At 46.7% G+C, this 16,685-nt stretch overlaps 1 protein-coding gene across 1 annotated transcript in view; it reads left to right on the forward strand.

Moving 5' to 3' along the window:
- The window catches only part of CSMD2 (CUB and Sushi multiple domains 2), a 590,124-nt gene that overhangs the window by 412,773 nt on the left and 160,666 nt on the right, over window positions 1–16,685 (forward strand). The gene's annotated exons all lie outside the window — the stretch shown is intronic.

Here is a 16,685-nt window from a genome sequence, read left to right on the forward strand (position 1 = left end):
ATGTGAACCCAGATTTTTCCAAAACTTAACACTACTCACTCTTCTGGCCAAGCTGGGCCTTGAGCTATGGTTCAAATGAGCTGTGCAGAAAAGAGCAGATTAGAGGGGCAGATGAGCAGAGGTCTGGAAGGAGGACTGGGGGGACAGCTGGTTGGAGAGCCATGTGGTCAAGGAATAGGAGGTCGAGAGGGTTGGAGCATGGGCTGGTCGTGGGAGATCTTAAATGCCAATAGACAAGAGGGAGCTTTGGTAGCTTCTTAAGCAGGCTTGTCCCACCGGGGCCATTTCCAAGGGAGAGAGCTCATGGGAAGGAAACCAGTAAAGAGTCTACTGCCTTGAACCAGGAATGATGGGTTGAGGGTGTGCAGTAGTGGGGATTCAAGAGAAGGAGAAGCATAGCTAGTGAAGATCCTGCCCTATGAGTTTTCAACTAAGGGGAACTGGCTGAATGGATATGTTGCTGCAAGAGGCGCATACAGATATTTGTGTAGTTGCAGATGTGCATAGGTCCTTAGACTCCGTTCAATTAAAATTAAAGAAGTGCGTTAAGTGCTTTGATCTAGGACCTGTGCAAAATGAGGGCAGCAGAGCTCTTAGGGGTTTTGCGCTATTAGGGGGACAAGTTAAATATACAAATTTATCTTGCACATTTCTGCTGGGAGAAGCTTCTGGAAACATTCCTGGTCAGCTCACTTGCTAATGGGAAATCTTCCATGGCACCCATGCTCACAGAAGCTAAACATCTTATCCTGGTTTTCAAGGTCCTCATGACCTCAACCTACCTGCCCAACCTTATTTCCCTTCCTTTCCCTGCAGTGACATCCCAGCCAAGCCAAACTACTGGTGGCTCCCGTGCTTATCTACACTCATGGCCTCACTCTGGGCCTGTTTCCACTCTGCCCTCCTGGAATGCCCCCCTTATTCCAAAGGCTTATGTCTGAAATTTCCCATCCCTCACAGTCAAGTACACGTGTGTGCTCACCCAGGAAGTCTTTTCCCAATCCCCTCTCTTGGACTCCTGGGAGTCATATCTCCCTCTTCTGAACTCTCATTGCCCATGACCCACATTTCCCTCATGACACTGACCGCTTTTGTCCTGTACTTGTGCTCCTGCCTTACCTTCCCAGCCCAAGCTGCGGTCTCTGCCCAGTTCATTCCTGCAAGTGTGCCGGCTGTCACCACGGTGCCCCCAGCTCCTGGCTCCACAAATGTCAAGTGATGAATGAATGAATGAATGAATGAACGAATGAATGAGGCAGGACTCAGGTACAAAAGGGAAGTATATGACGAGTAGATCCATGAGAGCCACTCAGTAAATGTTAAATGAACAATGAGTGAATCAGGAGTGCAATGACTCTTTTACTTTAGTGTATATGTGTGCAAATCAGGAGGCTTTCCTACCTTGGAACATCATTCATTCAATAGCATGGCATTGTCTGGGCAAGGTGCTGGCATTGCATACGGGAATGAGACCCAGACACTGTTGGCAAAGAGGAGATGTGTACACACAGTGAAGTGGAGGGATAAGGAGGGGTGGGGAGTGAAAGACAGGACAGACCAGAGACGCTATCCTGGAAAACGTGACACAGAAGCTGAAGGATGGAGAGGAAGTTGCCAGGTAGCCAGGGGGGAAGGCTGGTGGGAGGGGAAGGGCCTTCTAGACATAGGAAATGACATGATGTGGTCAGGCGCAGTGGCTGGAGCACCAGCTGCAATTTTGTGCCAGGAGGCGGTGGTGGGAGAGAAAACTGGTAGAGCAGGCTGCAGCCTGACCTTGGAAAACCTTGGGGACCGTGAGGCTCAGTTTGGACTTGTCCTGACATCTTTGTGGAGAATGAAGTAGCCTGGGGCTGGGAGCCCAGTGAGGAGGCTGTCCTAGCTCATGGTCAGGATGAGAAGCCTAAACCCTGGCAGTGGCAATAGAGGTGGAGAAGGAGGGATGAATTGAGGAAATATTGAAGTGTTCACACCAGCTGGTCTCACTCTCCTCGGGAAATATGGAAAGTGTGGTTTCTTCTGTTCTCGTACGTTTTGTTGCATGACACACAATATGTGAGATACACAGAGAAGTGGAAAGACCAGCCCACGAGCACCTGCATGCCTACCACCTAGACCCAACCATTGTGAAGATTCTCCCATATTGGTGTTCCCTTTGTTTTTGCCTTTATCTCCTTTCTGCTGAATCACTCAAGAGTACATTGCGGACATCACAGTACTTCATTCCTAAGTACTTGAGCACACATCTCCTAAGGCGGAGGGTGTGCGTCTCCATGGCACAGCGGCATTAGCAGACCCAAGACAGGCAGTGTGATCCCCAGGAAGGAAGGTTTAGGACAAGGGCTGGAGGAGAACGGAGGGCCCTAGGAGCAGCTGACAGGTGAGCATAAGAAATTGATGATGGAATTCTGGGCAAGGGTGAGGACCATTGTCACAGGAATTCTGGGCATGCGGTGGGCCGGAGGGGAGACAGAAGGACCTCTTCCTGGGCCTCAGGAAGAGAAGATCAAGACAAGGACATGAAATGTCCTCTGCAGGGCAACACAGCAAGGACTATAAAGTCATGGGGGAGTGCCGAGTGGGTGTGTGCGGCCCCCACAATGGGGAACAGCAGGCAGAAGGCGAAGGTGGCTACAGTTCTCCCTCTAGAAGTCTTCTGGGAGCCCCACAGCCTCAAGGGAGCTAACGACAAAGGAGCAGAGGAGGGCTCCCAACTGCACTGAGAGCGGCCAAAAGATGGAGATGAGAGACAGGACGCCTTGCCTTCCTCGTTTGGTCCCGTCACCCACTCGCCTTCCCGGACTGTGTGTGCAGTCCACACACGCATCTGCGCTCATGCCTATTTTCTCTCTCTCTCCTGTCTCCCTCCCCCTCTTCCCTCTTTCTCTCTCTTTCTCTCCCTGTCTCCTCCTCTCCCTCAGTGCCCCCCACACCCTTCACTTGACTAACCAGCAGGAGAGTGAAGGGAATTCATGATTAGACCTGAGTAAAACAAACACAAAACTCCCTGTTTGTGTTTGAGTCCTTATTCAGAGTAAGATCTAGTTATTATTTTTATTTTAATGTTTATTTATTTTTGAGAGAGAGAAGCAGTGCAAGTGGGGGAGGGGCCGAGAGAGAGGGACACTCAGAATCCAGAGCAGGCTTCAGGCTCCTGAGCTGTCAGCACAGAGCCCGGCATGGGGTTGAACCCACAAACTGTGAGATCATGAGCTGAGCCAAAGTTGGATGCTTAACTGACTGAGCCCCCAAGGCATCCCAAGTTATTATTCTTAAAATGGGAATATTTGTATAGGTTATTTCTATATAAAACATGGACACTTGTTTTAAAAATTCAAAATGCAAACAATAAAGAAATTTGTAGAGATCAAAAGTCCCCTTAATCTGACTCTGTTTTCCTCCACATGGCCCACGGAAGAGAACGTTGAGATCAGTTTGTTCTACTTATTCTTTTAGATAGTTTGTATGCTGATAGACGCATGAGCCAAATGCAACAAACGTGGTTTCTAAAACAAAATCATCTCTATGCATGGCTCAGCGACTTGCTTTTGATTTACTGTTTAATCCCACATCATAATGTCAATATATAGAGATCAGCCTCATCCTATTTGATGGCTACAGAGAATTCAGTTGGAGACACAACTATAATTTATTTTTCTACTCCCCTATTAATAAAGTAAATATTTTCAGTTTTTCACTCTAGTGAACATCCTTAAACATGCATCTTTGAATACTTGTCCAACTATTTCCTTAGGATATATTCTTAGAAGGCAAATTTTAATATGTGGCCTCACATTTCCCTCTGGTTTACTATGCCAATTTACACATCCCCCAAAATTCTGCCTCCCCACACAGCATCACTGGCTGCCATCAATCCTGTCACTGTTTCTCAGTTTGATGGACAAAATGTTACCTAACTGTCTTGGCCGCTTCCAGTTCTCAGTATATTTCTCTTTGGGGCAGGGTTTTTTTTACTACAGAGGATTCAACTGAGTTGATTTTTAAATAGTGTATAACTTCAGTTTAGAAATCTTTTTAACCCTGTTTAAAATATTTTTAAGGGGTGCCTGGGTGGCTCAGGTCATGATCTCATGGTTTGTGGGTTCGAGCCCCGTGTCGGGCTCTGTGCTGACAGCTAGCTCAGAGCTCAGAGCGTGGAGCCTGCTTCAGATTCTGTGTCTCCCTCTCTCTCTGACCCTCCCCTGCTCATGCTGTCTCTCTCTGTCTCTCAAAAATAAATAAAACTCATTTAAAAAATTAAAATATTTTTAAAACTTACTAAGTGGTGGGACACTTGAGTGGCTCAGTAAGTTAAGCATCCGACTTGGGCTCAGGTTATGATCTCGCGGTTTATGAGTTTGAGCCCCACGTCAGGCTCTGTGCTGACAGCTCAGAGCCTGGAACCTGCTTCAGATTCTGTGTCTCCCTCTCTCTGCCCCTCCTCTGCTCACGCGCTGTCTCTCTCTCTCTCTCCTTCAAAAATAAACATTTAAAAACATTTTTTAAACTTACTACATGGTTATATATTTCATATGACATTTTTTGTTATTTTTACTGCATTGTACCCTTTTTACTTTTTATCTTATTTGTCTTATTTTACTTTTTGTCTTATTTATATTACATGTATACTTGAAGAAAGTGAAAAGAGCACCAGGTTTTGTCTATTTCTTTTTTTTTTTAAGTTTATTTATTTATTTGGAGACAGAGACAGACACAGTTCACGCAGGGGGTGTCAGAGAGAGAGAGAATCCCAAGCAGGCTCCATGCTGCCAGTGCAGAGCCAGCTCAGGGCTCAAACTCACAAACTGTGAGATCATGGCCTGCGCTGAAACCAAGAGTCAGACGCTTAACCGACTGAGCCACCCTGGGCACCCCTATATATTTCTTTTCTATCAAATGTATTATGCCTTTTTTTTTCCCAAACAAAACAGACAACTCTTGTTAATTGTTTTCTTTCATTTTTAACTCTTCCTATTGTTAGCTGATTTGATTTAATTGGCTTTGTTTTTCCTCTAGTGATTTGAAAGTTCTGTCTCCTTCTTTTTTTTATCCTGCCAGCCATCTTGTGTTTTCATTAGTTCTGTTTTCAACACTATTCATCTTGCTCTCTTTTATTTTGGAAATCTTGTTGTTTTCATTTTTATTTTAAGGAAGCTATTCTTTTTTGTTTTCAGATTGCCCTTGACAGCTCACTTTTGTTTCTTCTATGTATTATTGTCTTGCATCTCCCTGAGAGTACTATTTATGTTCTTTTTTACAATGCCTCCTATTTTTTCCTGCATTAACTGCATTTTGAAGTTGGGCCATTTAATCTAATTAATCAGCTGAATTCCTCTGAGGATCCAATTCTCTTTACATCCCCGGGGTTTGGTTGTTCATTCAATATCGAGTTGCAGCTCAGAGCTGGACTCTGGCACCGGACTGTCCACCACTCTGATAGGCCGTGTGGCTCGGGAAGGTCTTGAAGCAGACACTCTGGGCCTCTGTTCTCTGAGCTGTAAAATGGTGATTTAAAACAGTACCCATCACCTAAGGTTGCTGTGAGGATAAGTGAGTTAACATATCTAAACACTTAGAACAGTGCCTGGCATGTAATTCCCAAGTGACCAGAAGCCTCTCCTGGAAGTAGGTAGGTGGTTGTCCATTTTCCCCAAATGAGCCATCGCCTCGGCAAAACAAGCTGTAGGTCACCCCTGAGAGTCCCAGGTGGTGGGTGCCATGCTGCTGGTGGGAACAGGTGTCAAGCAGGCTTCCCCTAGGCGTGCCAGATGGGGCGCGATGTGGGAAAGCCCACAGGCCACTCCAAGGGACCATCCCCGGGGACACAGACAGTACATAGAACATGGAGGTTTCATCCCCTATGGATGAGACATCTTCTCAGTGTTTAGTGCTAGGTCAGAGTTTTCCCTGTTATAGTCAGTGGACCAGCTCACAGGAAAATTGGAGAGGGAGGCAAAGCCGTCTGCTCTTAGTCCTCCCCTCTACCTACCATTTATTAAACATGTACATCATACCACATTCTTGATCAGCTATTACTATTACCATTTTACAGATAAGACCATTGAGGCCCAGAAAGGGTGAATGTCTCACAATTACCCGTGATGTGGGTTTCAGACCCGTTCTGTCTAGCTCCAGGCTCTTCCCTCCCCAGTCTGTTATTCTGACCCTGGTTTAGTTCCACTGAACAAAACAAGCATTGAACACTTTCTCTGTGCCAGAGACTGTGCAGTGGGAAACACAACAATGAGACCAAGGCCAGTCTTTATCTACCAGGGGCTCACATTCTGTGGGGGAAATAGTCAAACAGGTCCCTCCACGACAAAGCAGAGACTGTAAGCGAGTGCAAGCCAAGTTCAGCAGTGGAGAAGAGAGAGAGAAAAGGCCTGCCTAGAGGTGTAGAGGCGAGCATTCCAACTGAGGGGAAAGCGAACGAAGGCTCGAACACAGGGCAAAATGCAGGGTCTATCCACAAGAGTGCTCCCCTAATGTGGCTGGGAACTGCGTGAGGAGATGAGGTTGCACGGGTAAAGACGGCTCTGCACAGGACCCTGCAGGCAAAGATGAGGACTCTAAATGGATTTTTCAGTATAATGAGAAGCCATTGGAATATCTTGAAGACAGTAACAACATTCAGTTCAATTAAAATACTTGGAGCATTTACTCAGTGCCAGGCATTCTGCCAGGTACTGAGGGTATAAATATAAATAAGAAACAGTCTTTTCCCTTGAAAGTCTCCATCGTATAGATAGAAATTTCATCAGTTAGGTTTGGAAGTGGCAAAAATGACTAGAGCTGGCTTCAACAGATGGAGGTTCACTTTTCTCTTGGAACGAGGATCTGGTCCCATCCAGAGGGCGCCGCTCAGGATGCTGTTGCCTTTCTTCTTGCTGCGCTGCCCTCAGGCTTTATCCTCATGCTCACCTGGTTAGCTGCTGCAGCTCCACACCTTATGTCTGTGTCGCAGTGTAAAAGAAGAGGGGAGAGGACAAGGCATGGAGCTTTCTCCTAGGGAGGGTTTGTGTGTTTCTTCAGGAAGAATCACCATCCTTACAGACGTCTTCCTACACTTTATTCACCAGAACTCGCCATGGATGCCTGGCTGGGAAAATGGGAAATCAGTTTTGTTTTGCTGTCACAGTTTCACTAGTAGAGATAGACGAGAGTTTTTGGAAATGGAGTGCAGATAGACCGTCCTACAGGGTCTGTTACAGATTCTAATATAATGCGATAAATGCTGTGGGAGAATTCTGTACAAAGCACAGCCGACAAGCATTTGCAAGCATAGGTCCTAATTCTGGGTGGCAGTTGGGGGCAGGGTGCTAGAGAGAAGAGGAACTAGCCTAGGTGCCTTTGAAAGCGTAGTAGTAGTGTACCATGCAGGGCGGAGGTAATGTGAAAGGGAGGGAGGGGTGAATGTACAGAACTGCTTCTGGAGGAACCCATTGTCTGGTGTGACATGACGGTGTCTCCATTTCTCAAAGAAGGTCACTGGTGGCAGTGCCGAGGAGGAATTGACCGGGAAACCAGGGAGGAGTCTGAGATAACTGTTTGAGAGCTCCCCGTTATGTTCAGAAGCACTGCGCCATGTTTCTGAGTACAGATCTGGCTAGGCTTGAGAGCTCTATGTGAGGGGCTACATGGAGGCGAAGGGCGGGAAGGGAGAAGAGACGGTCTTCTCCAGGTGTGCTTTCCCTAAAGAGATCTGGGGCCCATGGAGGATGGAAATGTTGTTCTGGAAGCTTCAATTTCTGCTCCTAATGCTCACATTTGGCTAACGAGCCTAGTTTGTCGATTTTTAACTGTAGGGATCCTTTTTAATGATTAATGCAAAGGGTGACCTGGAAACTCCATTCTTGGCTGTTGGTCACTAAGCAGGAGGATTACCGAGGGTGGGGGGGGAGCACAGTTTTGATGAGCCAGAACCCCTACCCCGTGGAGCTTGTCTTCCTGGGAGGAGTGTGAACGAGGCAGAACATCTGGTTGCACGGGAAACCCGGATTCCCTGCCTGCAGTTTCATATCAATCATGGGGCAGCAATCCCCTGCTGCGGTCAGTGCCGCTTCTTTTCAACGGCAAGTGGGCAGCTGGCCCAGAGGAGGCAGAAGGCACCAGAAGTGACGCTTCTGTTCGGAGCTCTTGCCAGGAATCGTGGCCGCAGGTTTAGCAGCTTCCAGAAGGTTTGTTTTTGAGCTGTGACAGCGAGTTAAACCTTCAACAGAGAAGATCCATGTACTTGCACGGCAAGAGTTGACCTCCTGAAGGAGCTGAACAGATAAGCATATACCCGGCGGGGTGTTCCTTTGTTGGGCTTAAGGTTTCAGCAAGTCGGGAAATCGTCAAAAGGAGCTCAGAAGTTTTTTGAAGAAGACGTGGGTATCCGGTAGGTGTAAATGTAGATGTAACATGGTGATGCTCACTGGCGGTTTAGTTTTTGTGAATCACCTCTAGAAAAAGAAACACAAATTACTTCAAATCATCCAAGAGTAATAATCCAGCAGGGCTATACTGCACAGTTGAATTGGCCGGTAGACATCAAATTGACTGCCAGTTTACCATCCCAAAAAACTGAATTCCAGCATTTCCTAGAGGGGGGATTCTGTTCAACTGAAGAAACATAGACTTTGTTTGACCGGTATAGATCTCCCTCTCCCTCAAAAGATAAGGAAACAAGCAAAAAATAAATAAAACGAACTTGTGTGATGCCATTTAACACATACCATTCTTGAAAAAGAGCATCATTTCCCTAAAGAAATACAAACATGAGTGCACCTGGGGGCTCAGTCAGTTAAGTCTCTGACTTGAGCTTGGGTCATCATCTCGCAGTTTGTGAGTTGGAGCCCTCTGTCAGGCTCTGCACTGACAACTCAGAGCCTGGAGCTTCAGATTCTGTGTGTGTCTCTCTCTCTGCCCCTCCCATGCTCACGCTCTGTTTCTCTCTCTCTCTCTCTCTCTCTCTCAAAAATAAATAAACATTTAAAAAAAAATTTTTAAGAAGTAGAAACATGTTTTCTGAAACATGTTTTCTGAAAAGATTTTACTATAGTAAACAAAAGAAATGTAAATGGATATATATATATATTTACATATGAGAAGTAGAGATGGGCAGTAGCAGAAGATTGGATGATGAAGGGGGGAAGGGGAGATCCTGAGATAAAAGGACAGTGATAGAGGCCAGCAAAGAAAGAAAAAGAAGCTGAATACACAGTAACCAAACTCTACAAGAGCAGTGTTTGCCTTGTAAAAAATAAAAGCATTCAAATAAGAGACAAGCTGGAGGGTCTGTCCAAGACTACAGAGAAAAAGTACAAGAATGTGGAAATAAATGAAAGAGAAGTTGCCAAATGCAAAATACAGAGTACCAGCCAGGTGGCATGTGTGAAGAAGGATAAGGAGCAAACAGAGAAGGGGGTCATAAAATACAAGCTCTGAGCAGACCCCTTTAAGAAGGGGCAGAGGATGGACCAGGGCTAAAGCATCTTCGGTAAATTGAACAGACTCACTGAGTTCCAGGCAAAACTAGATACAACTTGATGAAAAATCAAACAGTTCAAAGATAATAAAATCCCTGAACACCTCTGGGAAAACACACCCACATAGGTCAGCACACCATCATGCCTCCTCAAATAAATAGTCATTTACGAAAACCCACCACCACAGAGAATCCAATCTTCCTAAAATCGCTTACCCTTAGCATCAAAGGCCAAAGCCAGTGGTGTTGTGAGACCCAAGAACCATTGATCCAGCCAGGATAATATGCACAGAAGACACATAAAACTGACACTCAGGCTTCTTGAAAAACTTGCAAAGGCATTGTAGCAGGCTGTAGGATGGCCCCCAAAGATATCAGGTTTTAATGACTGGAGCCTGTAAACATTAGCTTACTTGGAAAAAAGATCTTTGCAGCTGTGATTAAATCCAAGCCCTTGGATGAGGAGGTGATCCTGGATTCTCCGGGTTGGCACTAAATACAATCACTTGGATATTTATAAGAGGGAAGCAGGGGGAGACTTTATACACACAGAGGAGAAGACAGACACAGAGCCTGGAACGATGGAGCCCCAAACTAAGGAATGCCAACAGTCCCCAGGGACAGAGGGAATTATTTCATGGGAATAGTGTCTATGCCATAATAAGGCTAACAGTCGTGGATCTTTATGTAACCTACAAGGAGACATGGAGCAAAATCTGTAGTAAATACAAGAAATTGACAATCATAGGAGACTTTAACACATCTCTTAGTCAAGTAAAAAAAAATGTTGTACACCTTAAACAACTATAACAAAGTATATTAGTCACACTTCAGTAATAACAAAGAAAGAGAACAAAGCCAGAATCTGTTTTAGGTGATTTTACCACGTATTGATTTTACAGTATGTATCAGTGCCAGGTCCCTTATATGTGATTTCATCTACAATAATCCTCCTACTACAACCACTGGACAGATACCCAGTTCCTGCCATTTTACAAACAAGTAAACTGAGGCTCTGCAAGGTCACTGATCAGCTGTCACAGAACTAGATTTGAAGCTATGTCTCTGACTCCATAGCCATTGGTTTTTTTCCACTGTGTCATGCAGCCTCTTCAGGAAGCATGAACCTTTCGTTTTATGGAAAACCTCCAGGGCAGATTCTGGCTAATGACAGGCAGTCACGGAGCCTTCGTTTGCTAGATGGAAACGGTCCAAGGTCACCCAGCAAGGAAGGGTGAGACACAAGGAAGAGCCTAAGTCCTGGGTTTGTGCCCTCGCCCCAACCTCCCAGAGTGCCACCACAGCGGCTTCTTTGGTAACCGGAAGCTCAGGTTTATTCTCTTGCTCACGGAAGTAACAAAAGAATCTTTTTTCTATTGAATACCAGCTGTGGCCCCAGGAAAGAAGAGCCTTTCATTTCGCTCTAGACACCAATGTTCACTTTGGGCTTTGGTCTGTCTTCTCTGCTTTTGCTCTTTGGATGGCGGGATGATTTAATTATTATTGTCTGCTATTATGATCATGGTTTAATTGTTGGTTTGCAGCTTCGTGGCTCAGAAGGGGGCATTTTATAAAACAAGTGTTATTTTCTTATTATCGTTTCCAATGTCACTGAGGATAATTTAGGTTGCCTTCTCATTTGGGGGCAGGAGTGATTTCTGACCCCCTTCCCCCCATAGCAGCTGTTCGTTTGTGTGCTGTTTTCCCTTGTTGTAAAAAGATCTGCAGTTAGGACTTGTATCAATGCAGCATCCATTTGTTCATGGAGTGAACACTTGCCAGGGTGTACCCAAGACCCTTTCACATTCTGGGGCCCAGTCAGAAGGCAGGTGAAATCAACATGTCAAGATGCTATGGATTTTTTTTCTCATTTTTTCATATTTTTCTAATGTGCAACAGATACAGATGAATCACCTATAAGCAGCGAGGCATGCAGTATCCAAAAACCCCCAATGTGTCCACATTTCCTTGGGACTGCAAGAACTGGGACCAAATCCCAGAAGCAGGATATGCCTGCAATGTACAGGCAAAGGCACTTGAGATGTATAGGCACCTGTGGGGAGAATCCGATGTTCTCCTAGCTTTTTAGATGGAGAATCAGGTAGAAAATCTCTTCCTGTCACTGAGGCTGAGTGTCACGAACTGTACTGCGTTACTGACAAAGTCTGGCTGGGTCTCAGTGATGGGCCGGTGGGAAGAGGTAAGGGAGCAACGACCAGGTGGGAGAGGCTCTCCCCGGGGCATCTGCTATGGGGAGACTGTGGCAGGACTCTGCAGAAACACCACAACAGAAAGGTGTGTGGTGATCCTGGAACAGGGACAGTCCTGCAGTCAAGGGTGCCTTGTAGCTGAGGCAGGGGACAGTCAGCTGTGCAATGAAGACCCAGCCCCAGAGAGAGCAGAGCTTCAGGGCAGCCCCAGGGGAGTGGGAGAGAGAACCAGACACCCAGGTTGCACCCCAGGCAAACCAGATACCAGACTTAGGACCCTAAGACCAACTCAGGCCCCTCCTTTGGTGGGAACAGAGCTCCCCTCCCCTCGGCCCTGCCCCATCACCATGGAACAATGTCACTAGAATCACAGGGGTCATACCAGCCTTGCCTTCTGCACAGCTTGGATGTTATTGCCATTATTGCCATTCCTCTGAGACTCTCTCTTCTCTTGACTTCTAGAGCCACACCGTTTTCTGCTTTTCCTTCTACCCTCTTAGTCTCCATGGGCTTCTCTTCCCCTTGCTCATCCCTAAAGCCAGTGTCCTCTGGACCTCACTTCTCTGTGCACATCTCACACTGGGCATTGAGCATGCTTGTCCAGACCCACCCACCTGCACCCCATGCTGTGGTCCTCATGAAGAACCGCTACTTTCCTGGGGTGCCCGTCTCTCTAGCCACCCATGTCTTGGTGCAGGCTCTCCTCCCTCCCTGGCATTCCCTTCTCACACTCCTTGTCCACCCGCTTCATGTGGATGCATCTGGTTCATCTGGCCAGACTCAGCTCCACTGTTCCCCTCAGGGGCCTTGCCTCACCCCCTCTGCCCAAGGGAGGGGCCTTCTCTGTGCGTACTTTCACCATAGTCCTCATCACCCCACATTTAGGGGCAGGGACCTGCCATATTCCCATCGGTGTCACCAGTGCCTGGTGTGCTGTCTGCATCTAGCACTTGCTATCCCTTGATTGAATGTGTGACTTCCAGGGCCTGTACAGGTTCAGAGAACCCACAAGGTGGACTTAGTGAGTGAAGACCATGGTTGCAGATGGGTTTGGAGTAGGCTGCTACCTCTGGCCTGGAGTCTGTGTGGCTAGGTCCTGTTTCTTTGGTGGTCATAGAGCACCCACCACACAGTTTTAAGATCCACAGAGCTGGAGATGGGCAGTAAAGAGAGGTGTCAGAACCTCCAGCAATATAGGGGTATCTCCCTTAGCACATAGATTTAAGTTGCCTCTCGCCATGTGACAGGCACTTGACCAGGAGAGTGGGTGAGTTTGGTTGAACTTTGGGGGTTCCTTAAAGATGACGAACAGTTCATTCATTCATCAGTTCAACCAAACCAAGAGCTTAGTTTGGGCCAGGCCTGGTGCTGAGTACCAAAGATAGAGAGATGAATGAGTCACAAACATAGCGGTAAGGAACTTGGTAAGACAGGTAAGTCAGTGGGTGGTTCTGATACAGCAGGAGTATAGAGAGAAAGCATCTCTCCAGACTGGGGACATGAGGAGGATATGGGGGAGCCCAGGAACACCTCCCCACTGGGTGAGGGGTGCCGACTGGTACACATTAGTAACGTGGTTTATTAGTTTTCTTGGGCCACTATAACAAGCAGAATGGCTTAAAGCAAGAATGGAAATTTACTTTCTCACAGTTCTAAAGCTTAGAAGTTCAAAATCAAGGTATCAGTATAGCTGTGCTCCATCTGAACACTCTAGGGAACAATCTGTCCTTCTGGCTTCTGATAGTTTCCAGCAACCTTTCGCATTCCTTGCCTCCTAGAGTCTCTACCTCCATGTTCACTTGGTCTTTTCCCCCCATGTCCCTTCTGTATTTCTGTGTGTAGTCTCCCTCTCCCTTCTCTTATGAAGACATCAGCCATTGAATTTAGGGCCCACACCAATCCAGTATGACCTCATCTTAATTTGATTACATCTGCAAGAATGCAATGATTTCCAATTAAGGTCACATTGAACTTGAGCATATCTTTTTGGTGGAGACAACTCAACCCACTGCAGGTGGTGTGAGGGTGGATCAAAAGGGTGGGAGGGAGTTTGGATCCAGGAAGGCCAGCTTCACCTTTTTTTTTTAATGTTTATTTACTTTTGAGAGAGAGCGCAAGCAGGGGAGGGCTAGAGAGAGAGGGACGGAGGGTCCAAAGAGGGCCCACACTGACAGCCGGATGCAGGGCTCGAACTCACAAACCGTGACATGATGACCTGAGCCAAAGTCAGACACTCAGCCAACTGAGCCACGCAGGTGCCCCCAGTTATACTTTTTATGCCTCTGTGTGTGTTGTTCCCTCTTTTACGACTTCCTCTCTTACAATCTCCCCATGCTTTCAGTCTTCAAAACTGCTTCACAGACACCTCCTCAAAATTTAAGACAATGAAAAGAAAGGCCTTTGGTACTAGAGAGACACGGATTGAGCACTGGCCCTGACCCTTACTAGCTATTTGATAAGCTCTCCCCACCCCCCTAACCCTCACCTCCATGAGGGGTCTGTGTTAAACCCTGGGGTCTTCAGCCTCCCCATCGGTGAGATGCAGAAGTCGCCCACAAACTGCGGGGGTTTGGTAAGGATATGAGACAATATGCATAAAGTACTTGGCACATGAGATACTTACAAATGTTTTACAAGTGTCTCTTCCCCCTGCAGCTATTCCGAGAAAACTTTATCTCATTCTCTTAGTACCTATGGCACATATTTTTAGTATCTTCCACCAGAAGCAGCAGTGTCTGGAGCAAAGACAGAGTGGGACACACACATGTTCAGCCCTCTTCCCTGGCCTGTGTGGTGTGTATCTGTGACCCAAAGAAACAGACACACAGGGGAGTGAAGCATCTCTCTTTTTTTTTTTAATGTTTATTTATTCTTGAGAGAGCGTGCCCACATGCATGAGCAGGGGAGGGGCAGAGAGAGAGGGGAACAGAGGATCTGAAGCAGGCTCTGCACTGTCAGCACAGAGCCTGGTGTGGGGCTCAAACTCACAAACCATGAGATAATGATCTGAGCCAAAGTCAGGTGCTCTGTGGACTGAGCCACCCATGTGCCCCAGGAGCAAGGCATCTCTATGAAGGACTACCTTTCGCCCCTCCCCCTCCCTTTCCACCTGGGGGCATGATGGGAATAGGGTCCTCAAACTGTTTCCAGTATTTCAAAAGCCAAAGAAGACTGATGTTCACCTGCAGGGGAGCCGCTCAGGCAAGCCTGCAGTCTGCTTTGGCCTGGAATTAGCCCTATCGATCAGAACCTCTGATTAGCATTTTATAGACTTTGATTTCTATGAGATGAGAAAAAGTCTTCAGTAAGAGTCTTAGTAAATGTGGTCAGTTTGGCAAAACAAGTCTTTCCTGGCTCTCATCAAGGATTTCTAATACAAGGGGTCACTGGCCCCCTGCTACAGCCCCCCAGCTACCTGCCCTGCACCCGCCCTTGCCCCTGCCACTATCCCTATCTGGCAGCAAGAGTGACCTTAAAGTGGAAGTTGAATCCTGCAAGGCCTCAGATGAAAAATCTCCCAATGAACCCCAAACTTTTCCCCGACCCTCAGGACCCTGCCCGACCTGGCCTCTGCCTGCCTGGTCTTGGCCCAGCAACAGCCTCAGCAGCCTTTCTGTCGCTCGAATGCTCCAGGCTGGTGGCCTTTGGGGGCCTTTGCACGCGCTGCCCTTTATGACAGGAAGCCTCCTCCTACCTCCTTCTCTGCCCTGCCCTTCCCGGCACTGGCACCTATACGCGTCTCCCCTTGATTCCACGTCACCTCGCCTGCCACTCCTTCGGAAGTGGGTACTCTGTCTCAGCACGCTGCCTCCTGCACCGCATTTGCCGCAGCTGATAATCTTTAGTGTATGTGGGAGTATTGCCCATCTCCAGAAACAACTGGAAAATGACACCCTGTCTGTCATCTTCACCATTATCTCCCCGCACCCGGCGCAGGGGAGGTGTTTAAATAAATGAATGCAGCAAGAGGTCTGCAACTTCGGCCTCTCCTTCTGGCGGCTGAATTGCATTGTTTCTGCAGGCAAAGGACCTTGGGCTTCCTCCTCTTGCCTCCTGCTCCCCCTTCTTCAGAACTTTTCAATGCCAAGCCCTTGACTTTGTCTGATTATCCGATCGGCAAAGCTGAATGCAGAGAGCTGGCCTTTCTAATTCATTGTCTCAAAGATAAGCCCTTTAACCTTGTGTATGATTCACATGTAAACTATTGATTACTGATAGGGCCCCTCCAGCCCACGCCTGGCTCCTGGCCATAGCCTCTCCCTTCCGCAGGCACGAGCAGCATTCTCAGTGGGAGTGGGAGCACCAAAGTTGGACCTGGACTATAATTATATAATGTAATTTTGGCTCACTCTCAAACCAGCCCTTGACCTTGGGCAAGTTACTCAACCTCTCTAAACCTTCTTATTCTCATTTTTAAAGATGGAAATGTAGCCATCTTGGCGAGAAAAAGTCCTCTGGGCTAAGCACACGCAAAAGTGCTTTGTACACGGTGGTTGTTACATAAACGTGTTCTTTCATTTCCACCTCGTCTCCACATTCTCTCTGCTCAGCTTCCTATCAGATGGCTCCCCCTGGGATTTCATTCATTCGTTCATCAATTCATTCACCCATTCAGTAATTTGCCCTCAGGGAACTCAGTGGGCCTCTAAGTAAAACAGAACAAGGCACAAACTCCTCTAGCTAACTCCTGAGCCTCATTTTTTTTTTATATTAAAGAACCATTTATTAGATGGACACACACACACACCTGAAAATTTTGTATCCATTCCTGATTCTTTTGTAACCCTTAGTAAGCTAAGAACAATAACAACAAAAAAACTTCCTTAATTTGATAAGGAGAATAAATCTAAAACAGAGCAAATGACATTCTTAAGGGTAAAAAGTAAAAGAGAATTAAGAAAAAGACAAATAATCACTATTATTAAAAATTATCCTGAGTTCCTAGGTAATGTAATAAGACAAGAAACCAAATAAAGCATAAATACCATACTGAAAGTAGACAATGTTTT

The sequence above is a fragment of the Suricata suricatta genome, chromosome 8 (assembly GCF_006229205.1).
Source record: "Suricata suricatta isolate VVHF042 chromosome 8, meerkat_22Aug2017_6uvM2_HiC, whole genome shotgun sequence".
NCBI lineage: Eukaryota > Metazoa > Chordata > Mammalia > Carnivora > Herpestidae > Suricata > Suricata suricatta.